At 41.7% G+C, this 11,350-nt stretch overlaps 1 protein-coding gene across 2 annotated transcripts in view; it reads left to right on the top strand.

The window, feature by feature from the left end:
* The first annotated feature begins 9,644 nt into the window (after positions 1–9,644).
* LOC143321901 (excitatory amino acid transporter 2-like) overlaps positions 9,645–11,350 on the top strand; it is a 31,115-nt gene continuing 29,409 nt past the window's right edge. The window contains exon 1 of one of the 2 annotated variants that reach the window (XM_076732629.1): positions 9,645–10,063. The gene's annotated coding sequence lies outside the window, so the exon portion shown is untranslated. The remainder of the gene's footprint in view (positions 10,064–11,350) is intronic. The other variant, XM_076732627.1, reaches the window with a different exon arrangement.

Raw genomic sequence — 11,350 nt, 5'->3', positions numbered from 1 at the left:
GTGAAAAGAAACACCTTATATTTGCTCTATCAAGCACACAGTGAGCCTGTGCTGTGAAGCAAATGAATCCAGGTCAGAGCTGCACCATTTTCATAAACGGAGCACGTTATTCACAGATCAATTCCCTCTTCTGTGCTCAAATTAAATCAATTACTTCCATTCTGACCTTCCTCCATTATTCAGACATGAGTTTACATAGATGGAGCAGCTGCAGCTTATATCAACGTCCAAAGGGGGGCAATAAAGAATGCATTATTACTCTATGTTCTGGAGCATCAACAGAAGAGCTGGGCTCCGGCTGTTGGTGCATTTGTTCTTAATTTGGTGATTTCAGAAGAATAATTAGTTACAAGCTGCTTTACATAAATAAATCAAGGTTAAATCATGTCAGTACTACAAACCATAACAATGAAACAGGAAACGTCAGGCAATTAAAAGTGCAAAAATGAAATATAACACAATATAACGAAACAAGGTGACCTCAAACAGGAAGCAAAGGTGAGGCACCCTGACTATGAAAGCCAGGTCACTTCAGATGAACCCTGTCTGAGCATCTGGGGCTGCAGGCTCACAGCGCATAGAAACTAAACTAAACTAACTAATGTTTTGGTGAGTGTTTAAGTCAATAGTCATCTATTTACACATCAGCTGACATGGAGCAACATTATGATTCATTTGACAAATATCAAATAGTCTCATATTCACTCTCTTTACACCTGTTTTAATGTCTTGAGAGAAATACGTGGCTCTTTTGCTGCTTAATGCTCCACTGTGTTCACTAACAGTTGGCTGCGAGCTGCCTGTTATTTGGTGGTAGGCAGGTGTGTTTGTCAGATTACTGGAAAGGTGGATGAGAGTTAAGTTGAGAACCAGAAAGCTAAGGTAAGACAGAGATCTGACCAGGGGGACTGCTAAGGGGTGGCCAAGGGGGCCATGGCCACCCACCCCAAGATTTTCAGTGCCATGGATCTGACCAGTGAGCCCCTTCACATGATTTATAGTAATTTTATTAATTAATACAACATATATAATGTAAAGGAAGAGAACAGCAGGGACGTAATATTGTACATTCCTGACATTCGGGGCATTATCTTCGTAACGTGGCAGGGGCGACACTGGCAATGATTTGTGTCATCTGCCACCTGCCTCTTCAAATGTTCATTATGATTCAACATGCCAGCAAATTATCTCACAGTGGGTCTTGTGTGCGCAAATCAATAAGTTGTATCAGCAACCATTGCTTGTCTCTCCATGGAGACATTAAACACATCAGTGAAATGTTACCTGATGTCTTTCTTCAGATAAAAACTGTCTATAAATTGGATTCTTGTTATTCAGTGCCAAGGTCAGACATTTTGTTTCTTCAATTGAAATTCTTTCCTTTCCTGCTTCACCAGCTGGTCTATGACATGGCTGCCAGACATGCCAAAAAGAAATCACATCACATCTGCCTTGGCTGTATTTCACTCTCATAAATATTACTAGTCCTTTAAAAAAAAAGAAAAAAAAAAGTATTTATTATTTTACAACACAACTTGGACTGAACCCAGAATATATAATGGATTTTGAAAAACCTTACGAGCCTGAGCATAGCCTGAAGTCATCAGGGCAACTTAGCCTCAACATTTAGTCTCATTTTCTTACCAGCAGGGAAGATTTTTAAGATTTCAGGACAGGGTTTTTGTTTGATATGTTTTTTATTTTGTCATCTCCATTTGCTCTCTCTGTTATAAGCCCAATTTTATGGATATATTTTTACTCATCATTTGTCTTTTACCTTCAAAAGTGCTTTGTAAGATCTATTTCAAAAAGTACCTTACAATATACTAGATGTCTTCTTTGTCGTTGTCTTTTTATTATTATTAAATAAATATCCATCCGTTTATAACACTTCATGTTAAGAGGATCAGAGTTGAAATGCAGCGCTGCTACCGTGCCTTTGTTGCACTCCACAGGAACAGAATCTATCAAAGACTTTCTGTCTTCCCTTCACCCATTTACTGATGTTCAACAACAGCTTAGTATAGTCCCATATTTCCCAGAGGAGAATCCTGTCTACTTGGTCTGGGAGACTGTCTGTTCACAGGCCCTGGTTAGCTCACAGGGCACCATCCATAGAAACATGGGCAACACTCCTGACTGTCCTGGGAACAGAGATGCAACCCGGAGTAAAGTACCTGGATAATGATGAGAAAATGCCACCATGAGAACTCCACAGTTAACGCTGGAGAGGCGGAGGGGCAAAATACTTAACACCAGACCTACACAAAATATTTAGGTTTCAGTCCAGTTTCCCAGCTTGGCCCTCTGTGCTTTGTTCTCCGTGTGAGGGGAAGAACCGTTTGAACTAAGGATTCACACACAGCTCTGATGTTAGTATTCTGGACTGATATAATGTGGGACTGCTAGGATGATGTCATTTAATAGATAAGTCTGGTGTTATTCTATATTTTTTCTGGCACTTGATCTTGCTGAGAAGTCTGTAAGACAGGAGGTTTTAATAAACATTGCTCAAACGGGAGTAAATGGTGCATTTATCAGGAATTGTTTTTGGCTGTGGATTGACATTTGTTGCACTCGTGAGCAATTACAGCACTAGCATGTTTCATCTGGAATTGACTCAAAATAAATTACTGTGAGTGTGAAATTAAGTATTTTGTCTCAGTACACAGTGTGGTGTGGCGTATGTTTTTAATGGAAGTCAATGGCATGGATGAATAAATTACTGCATATCAGGCTTTTTTCAGGGCAAACCTTGTTTAAAGGATCAGCTCATTGTTGGTTTTGATCATTTGGTTGGCATTTGTTGGCAATAAAATATTATAGAATACCGCTAGCCTTATTCCTTATACAATAATGTGTTTATTGCCCTTTGAAATCATCCCTACCCCCATTTTCCACCCACCATGTCCTTAGTAACTCATCATTCTACCCCCAGAACCAATCCCATTCCAGCCGCTTCAGCCCTGCAATACTCACAGTATGAACCACACAGAGCAGGGTATTATTCAGTCATTACCTGCCATATATGCCTATGTAAAATGGGAGAGAGCCATTTATTCTACACAGCCCTGAATAAGTACAACACGGTCATGTTTCAACACACAAAGCAATTTTACTGTTTTGATGTAAAGCCCTGCCTGTGTTTTCATCCATATGCAGGCCTGTGGCTGAATTGCACAGCCAAAAGTGGCAATATGATTTATTATAGCTGTGATTGTTTGACTGCTGCAGCAGCTGAGAGAGCCTCCTGGCTGCTGCTACTGAACTGAGAGAGGGTGTGTGTGTGTGAGAGAGAGAGCTGGAGAACTGGAGAGAATACATAGATAGCAGAATTGAGGGGGAATGAATGAAAGAGACCAGAAGAGATATGCAGTATACATATGTGCGGGCAGCTGTGGCTCCTTTGTTGGCTGATAACAATCTGGTTGGTTTAGCTGTTATTGTAAACATGTGTACCATTCACCAGCACGAAGCCAATCTTTCAAATATACAAGCCTTAGCACACAGTTCAATACTTGCATTAGCCTCCTCCCCCTAGGAAGCCTCCAGAAGTCCCTGGAGTATTTCTGAAGACTTGCCAGTTTTATTACCCCTCGTAACACCTTTCTACATTTTCTGATTGCTCCTGTGAGGCCATTAACACTGGTCCATGCCCTTTAGTTTGCCCTTTAAACTGTGGCTGGTGCAAATGGTAGCTGTATATTGTATTTTTTCCCTTAAACAACTTATTAAAATGCACAACATTCAAAAGTCCTGTCTTAAAAGATAAATTCTGTTTAAAAGGATGAAAAGCAGTGTTGTATCATTGGATATGATCAGTTCATGATGTAATGTAGTATGTCATCTGTGATATTTGAAGCTTTTCATGTTGTGCTTGTCCATGCCACTATCTGTACAGAGAGGCACTCAACACACTGGAGAACAACTTCATTGGCTGTCCTGTTTTTAACTGCAGCCACAGCCAGTGAAAGGCTGAAATTAAACATTAGCAAACCACAAATTCAAGGAGGAAAAGTGAGAAGTGAACTGACCAATGCACTGAACGCTGGAGGCCCAGAGAAAGGTTAGCTATTCCCTGAAATTACATGAAGGGTTCATTTGCAGCAGCATGGAGCGAATGACCTGGGACGGCAAGACAAGCCATAGTGTTAGCATGCTACCCAGCGAACTGTAGAAATTTGCTAACTAATCATATATTACGGATTAATACTGGGTAATGCCATGCTCAGGCTCTTCAAAATGAACAATTCAGCACTCCTGTTTGCCGTAGTCTGAATCCATTTCATGGTGATACTAGCCAAATGTTGGCCCAAGTGCTAAGTGAAACCGATTCTCATTTAAAATCAGCTCATGTGGTCCACAAGATAGCCAACCCAGAAAATGAGTCAAACTTGGCAGCCATGTCAGAATGGTCCTGGCTCACGTTTTGTCCTGCAGAGCTAAAACACTGCGAAGTGCAACAGTACTCGCCTGAGTACATGCAGGGCTGAACAAACAAAGAATGTTGCTTTGAATGTTGTCTGCTTTGTGTCTGTGCTTTTAGACCTTACAGGGACCCACATCCTTCTCTCACAAAAGAATTCGAGTTATATCTTGTAGAGAGGTGAAGCACATTTGTGTGCGCTGGAGCATGATCACCGCTCTGAACCTACAGTTTGGTTAAAGCATTTTTTCACCTCAGGTGTATAATATCTATTGCCATTTCCGAGCTTTCAGTAAAATTCAAAATCCTTTCCAGGTGCAGACACAATTCACTCATCGCTGATTTTCTTTAGTAATTAAGCAGCTCTGTATTAAACGCTATTACATGTGTAGATTGTATCAATTCAGACCCTATTCAGACCCAGTTGTATACATTCAGAAGGTCACATGTCAAACGTTAGGTTGACTTTGCTCTCTCAATCTACATCAGATACTACATTTATCTGCACAAAACATTCCAGTTTTTGCCCTTCTTTGCACACAAAATTACAGCTAGATTCATGTTGCATGTGCATCGGCACATTTTATTCTTACCACCCAGCCTATGTTCATCAGAATCTCTTGAAATTGGCAGGCATGAACCTGATATTTGCAATCAGCATCCTGCTGCTCCCCCAATGCTTTATGGCTTTATGTATAAATATGTTTCCCTAGAGGTGTACCATGGAGGTGTTTTTTTCAAGAGTGACGGTCAAAAAAGAAAAAAGAAAAAAAAAAAAAAAAAGAACAGGCCTGGCCTTCAATAACCGAGGTGGTGAATGTTGTGTCTCCTGAGATATGCACTGTGGCTCCGGCAAAGGATTTGATATCAATAGTTGCATTATTAATAATAGCATGTAAACATGCCAGACTCACAAGCTACAAACATCAGTCTAAACATGACATTATATGAGGAGCAGTTAGCACACTGGGTCATCAGTCAGTGTAGAACCTAAAGACAATTAATGTTTCATAGTTAGAAATTAAACACAGAATCTGAATATCTGAAATAAAAGCCTAAACCATATTAAAGATGACATGAAGAAAGAAAAACAGACCAGAAGAGCAGAGGGAAACAATATAAATAAAGCTAAAAATATGAAGCATTTTAGCACAAATGGAATCAAGTGTTTAGATACATTACATAAAAGATGCTAACCAACAAGCTGTCTCCTTCTGACAGCTCCTCTAAAGGGGATGCTGCAATTGTAAGATGCATCAGTCAAAAAGGCAAGACATGATAAACAAACAATATATATATATAAGCAAAACAGGCAGTGGTTGAATTCCCATTATTGCACATGGGAATATTGATATTCATCTTAGTATACACTGATACTGCATGAGTGAATTCTCAGTTTGGGTGTGTGTGGTCTACTGGGAGCAGTGTTGATTGTAAGGTGTGACAGCAGCAGGGAGGAAAGACCTGTGGTATTGAAAATGACACTTATTTGCTCACTTCAGAGGACAGGGCTGCAGCTTTCTGCCGTTCCTTGAAAGACTGTTGAGTTTCTTCTCTGCATCTTGACCTGCAGATATCAAATCAAAAAAATACAACTGAAATACAACCTGTGATAGTGGTGGTAAAACCTCAGCTCACTGCCATAAGACTGACACAGCTCTCTAAAAATATTAAATAAGATGCTGCGCTATTACAAGTCACTACTAGGGGTTCTGGGGGTAGCCTGGCCTGGTAGACTGCAAAATAAGTCAATTTAACAGTTTCATATTGCATATTACTATGATGTGTTTGGTGGTAGTCTGTAGCAGGTGGTTCTGAAAACAGCCTATGTGTGAAAGAAGCTTTAGTAAGCTCACTTTGACCTTAAACCTGGCTTGTGGACAACAATGTCTCACTTTAAAGCAGTAAACTCTAAGGATCACTTAAGATATACACCTAACCAAGATTAAGTGTGGAGCATGGACTTGAATCTGTATTTAATTTCCTTTTAAGAATGTATCTGAAATGTGTCAGTAGGGCATAAAGACAATGCTTCTCAAACAGCATCGCCTGGGAAGAGGTCAAAGACGTTGGTGGTGACTGGCCAGCACCTGAGGAGCATAATGCATTGTATCAGGGTGGCCATGGCACCCCATGGCGGCACCCTTGACTGAAGCTGCTACCTTTGTGGTGCTAATGTGCTATTCTCCAGGTACAGCCAGTATAGACAAGGTGCAAAACAGCAAATCCAGCAACCTTTGATCCTAGATATCACCTTGATGACAAAAGCCCTTCATACAAGGGAGGAGACGGTGAAGGATAGCTTTTCTGGGATTGCAGGCAAAGGGTGAGATTCAGGGCCAGTTATAGACAGAAGAGCAAGAAAGGTGAGTGTGACAGTGGAGAGAGCTGCTTTTCTTGTATGCATAGATTATAGCATCTAAGCATTGGTTGGAGAAGGATGAGACACTGCAAAGGACTGGGGACAGAGCTGAAGCAGAAAACTTGTTTGCCAAAGAAAGCTCAGGTTTGTGTTGACCTGGGCCTCAGTGGTGAAAGGTGGTGATGGAAAACATAGACTCCTCCATTTCATCACAACTACAGCATAGAAGTCCAACTTTTGCCCAACAATCATCAATTACAGTCAGCAGGAAGAGCACTGTTGTAATGTCTGAATCCGGACGATCATAGGCCTGGAGGCTGGCCATCAGTTATGAGACTTTTAGAAATGACGTTGTATTAATAATTCAATCAGGAACAGTTAGCTCATATGAAGAACAAATTAAAAGCTTTTCAAGGGAATTTCATTGGATGTGACAAGTTGAAGCTGCTGAACATGTTTTATATAAACAAAACAAAAATATATATTGTTTGAAGATCTAAATCATACAGTGATGGTATCAAACTATCAGACTAAAGTAATGATAAATGAAATGACACCTGGAAGCTATTTCAGGCAGACAATACAAGAAGTGCTATAACTTTCCCTGGTGATGTCTTTGCTCTTTGGGGAGTTGCTCCCTAATAGGACAGCTTCTCTATCACCCTGCCTGTGCTCAGCCTGCTGCTGCCAACAGTCCTGCACAGTCACTGCCCCCTGCAATCACTTTCCTTTGGTTGTCCGTTCACTCCTTGACAGTGTAATGTCTTGCAGCATCTGTGTCTGTATCTGTATCTGTGACAGCGATGTGGGTAACTCGAACTATCTGGTGATACAACTGCTGCTGGAGCTGCTAGTTTAATAGTTCAATAGTTTTCTGGTGCGTGCTGCATTCGCTGCAAGAGTTGCTTTTGTTTTCCACTATACATTTGCAGCATTGAAAACTGATAAATTAAACAATTCATAGCTAAGAATAATGCTGCATTCTGCCATGCCCCTTCCATACCTGCAATTACAGCCTTGCTTCCGCCTTTTCCTCTGCGATGGTGTCAAAGCTGCAACTAGACTCAGTGAAGACTCTAATTAGTGCTGCCCACACAAATACTGGCACCCAGCAGCCAGAGCAGCTTGGATACATACAGAAGGGCTCACCCAAATGTAAAAAAACCCCAGATGGATCCTTTTCAAAAATGCAGACTTTGCACTTAGTCACTTGTGCAGTGATGCGATATCAATTCAGCTGAAAAGGTGTTCCACCACTCACATAGCAGAGTCAGTGTCTGGCTCTATTTCTTGAAGCAGTTTTGGGGGTTTTCTTATTACTCCCCATGCTCTCATTTTGCTTCTCAATAAACTTTAACGACATACAGAGCACTGACCCAAATGTAATTGCAATAACAATTTAGTTTTACCTGAGTAGTCTGATGAGCTATACGAGGATGACCTTGAGTGGCGCTTCATCGCCACCTGGGGAGGTTTTCCCGTCCAAGAGGAGTGCTTCCCTCACAGATCGGCTTGTGGCGACTTGTAGATTTTGGGAGGTTGACTGACAGGTAACACTGGGTTTTGTAGGAAACAGGATGTGTGCAGCTGTCTCCCATGTCAAAGTCACATGCTGTGATGACCAATCCATCCATCCTGAACTGTAAGATTTTGTGGCTCTATAACAACATGAAGCTACAGGCCAGTGAATGCTTGACATAAGCTGGTTTGAACAAAATGTTGTCTGACCAGGTTTGAAGGAAAAAGTGTTTCAGAACAGCCACATGCGAAGGAAAGGTCCAGAGAGGCGTGATAATCATTTAAATGGGAATAACTGTACACTTTTTCATGTCTCTTCTTAAAGACATTCAAGGTGTTGCATGCATATTAAAAAAAAAGACCTTAAGAGAGAAGATCAGATGTTTTCTATGTTGTCACCTCTGCACATATGGCCTCTGTGAAGTTTGTTGGTTTCAGAAAGTTAAAAAACTATTAGCCTCCCATAACTCCAGTGTCAGATGGGCAGTGGCGGGGGGGGGGGGGGGGGGGGGGGGGGGGGATTTCTGACAAGCAGATCAGATGAAGCATCCTGACACCTGAACTCTACTCTCCTTTTTTGTCATAAACACAACTGTCACTTCTCACACCGCCACTAGAAGAGCGTCATCAGTTCAACTTATTTAAACATATCAGGTGTGTTTTTCTTGTGAGAACATGCTTGCCTTGCAAAGGAGAAATATCACCCTTGACCTTGCAGTATTGCCCAGCATCTGTAAAATATTACCCTGCCTCTGTCAAATTGTCCAGCTAACCTGCCATCCCTCGTGCTTTCCCTCAAGTCACTGTGATGGCATCCATAAGCATGTGCATGAATCTACATTTCAGTTCTGTGTTTCAATGTTTTACATTAAACACTAAACTGTGAACTTTGTCTTGGTCTTTGAACATCTCTCACTATCGCATAAAATGTCAACCGTGGGTTTGACTCACATTGGTCATGCATTTTGTGTTTTTGTTCAGTGTAAAATGAAATGCTTTCATTCTCAGAGAAATGTATAGGCTGTGTAACTAAGATGCTTTTCTGTTGAACTGATATAAGTTAGACCTGCAGTAGATAATACACTCGAGAATAAATAGGATGTTGTTTTGCCCTGGTTTTAATTAGTTTTAGTCTGCAGTGCTTCAAAATAAAGGTCAGAAAAGCATCAAACACTGGCCAGTAAGGGCACGGGAGGCTCAGAGAACCTGTAGGACACCCTCTGTGTGTTCATGCACACTGTCATTGCATTGCTTTTTATGTTTACGCCCAGGTTTGACGATTTTCATAAAATACGGGAAACCCCGGTCCCTGCACAACAACCAATTATGGACAGATTTTACATCAACTTAGACGGTGTTCGCAGATGAGGCTGTATGTGTGAGAGAGAGCGGGTGAGAGAGAGACACAGAGACGTAGAGAGAGAGAGAGGAGTACGGTATAGGCTGCATCTTCAACCAACGGGAGTTGGCATTCCCATGCAGAAGAGACAAAGAGGGGGGAAACGGGCGGAGGTGGGTGGGGGAGTAAAGCGGCGAAGAGTGAGGTGAGGCAGAGCTCATTCAGTGGGATCGTTGAGCTGCGGAGCTCCTCGGATTTAACTGACAGAAAATCCCTCCGTTTGGTCTGTGAGGCGCCCCTGTCCTGGACCGCTGTGCGCTCTGCAGCTCGCTGTGGCTGACCCTCTCTGAAGCGGATGCGTCAAGACCCTGCAAGGGGACAAGACCAAAAAGTTTTTTCATCGTAGTTTTCAACAAAGGTAAGAGGCTGTTTTTTTGTTTTTTTGTTTTTTTGTTTTTTCTTTTTTCTTAGCTTGCAAATAGGATCCATAAACGCGCAGTAGTGGGGATGGCGACAACGTGCATGGCTTGTCTTGATCGTGACTTAATGTAGCTCAATTGCTTGTTCATCATCACAAGTTACATGTTAATTGAAATGATGGCTTTAATCAAGAAATGGCTCCAGGTGCATCGGGGGTTCATTATTAGTAGATAAAAACCGAACAGAAATGCGAGAAAACATGTTTGCACATCTCCTTTACATTACCCTGTGAGTTTTATTCTTTGAGCAATATTCATATCCCACTGATACATGATGCATAAATTAAACAACCTGGAAAAAAAAGTCCCGGAGCGCGGACCGTCAACAAAGAGCACATTACATTACACGGCTGAACAAAAGAGCTGCATTTACTCACATCTCATTTCCAGTTTCACTAATTAGCCTGCAGCCAAAGACGCACATGCATCAAATAAAAGTCGAATTGATTTGCTGTAGATGAATGATCTAAGTTTACATGTATGCCCCGTAACTTCCACTCACATCAAATGGAACAATCAAGACGCGCCTCTGCGCGTCTGTTGAGACAGCAGCCGCTGGCAACACTTTGGTGGCGGAGCAGTAGATCTAACCTCTGGGACAAACGTTTTTCTTCAGTCTCTGGCTGCTGTGCGTTCAGTGGTGCCTACAGCAGCCTTCTCTGAACTACCCGAAGGGCTCTCCTTACCTTTGCTTCAGCCGGACGCGCAATGTTTCCCCTCTCATAAAGTGTTGGATGATCCAAAGAAGAGAAAGTTGCTTTTGAACTGAATTACAATATAAAGGATAACTTTAAAAGCATTTACTTCATGGAAATAGCTAAGGCGACAACACGTTATAATGAGCCTGGGACAACTTCATGAGCAGCCTACAGTAAATCCTGTTTAACAATCACCCCTGCTCCTTTGTGCTGTGATTTTGAAGGCAAATTAGTCAACAAGTTGCATCTTGAGTTCACAAAGTGGCTTTGCTGAAATCTCCTTTTTAGACTCACTCTGACTAATAAATCGTGTAGGCTGCACGACTTTATGAACTTGCGTGATTTTCTTGTGCAATTTATTATTCCGTGAAAATGAGCATACAGCGGAGCAGCCCGGGCTCTTTCCAGTGTCCATAACCTCGCTGTGTTTTTGATCTTTCACGGTGAAAGCTTTACATCAAGAAGGTCTTTTATTTTTGCACAGAACTGGGAAACGCTCCTGGAGGGGAAAAACGGACCGTTTATCAT

Source organism: Chaetodon auriga, chromosome 6 (genome assembly GCF_051107435.1).
Source record: "Chaetodon auriga isolate fChaAug3 chromosome 6, fChaAug3.hap1, whole genome shotgun sequence".
In the NCBI taxonomy this organism is placed as follows: domain Eukaryota; kingdom Metazoa; phylum Chordata; class Actinopteri; order Chaetodontiformes; family Chaetodontidae; genus Chaetodon; species Chaetodon auriga.
The sequence above is the reverse complement of the archived record's forward strand: the minus strand, read 5'-3'. Positions and strand labels throughout refer to the sequence as shown.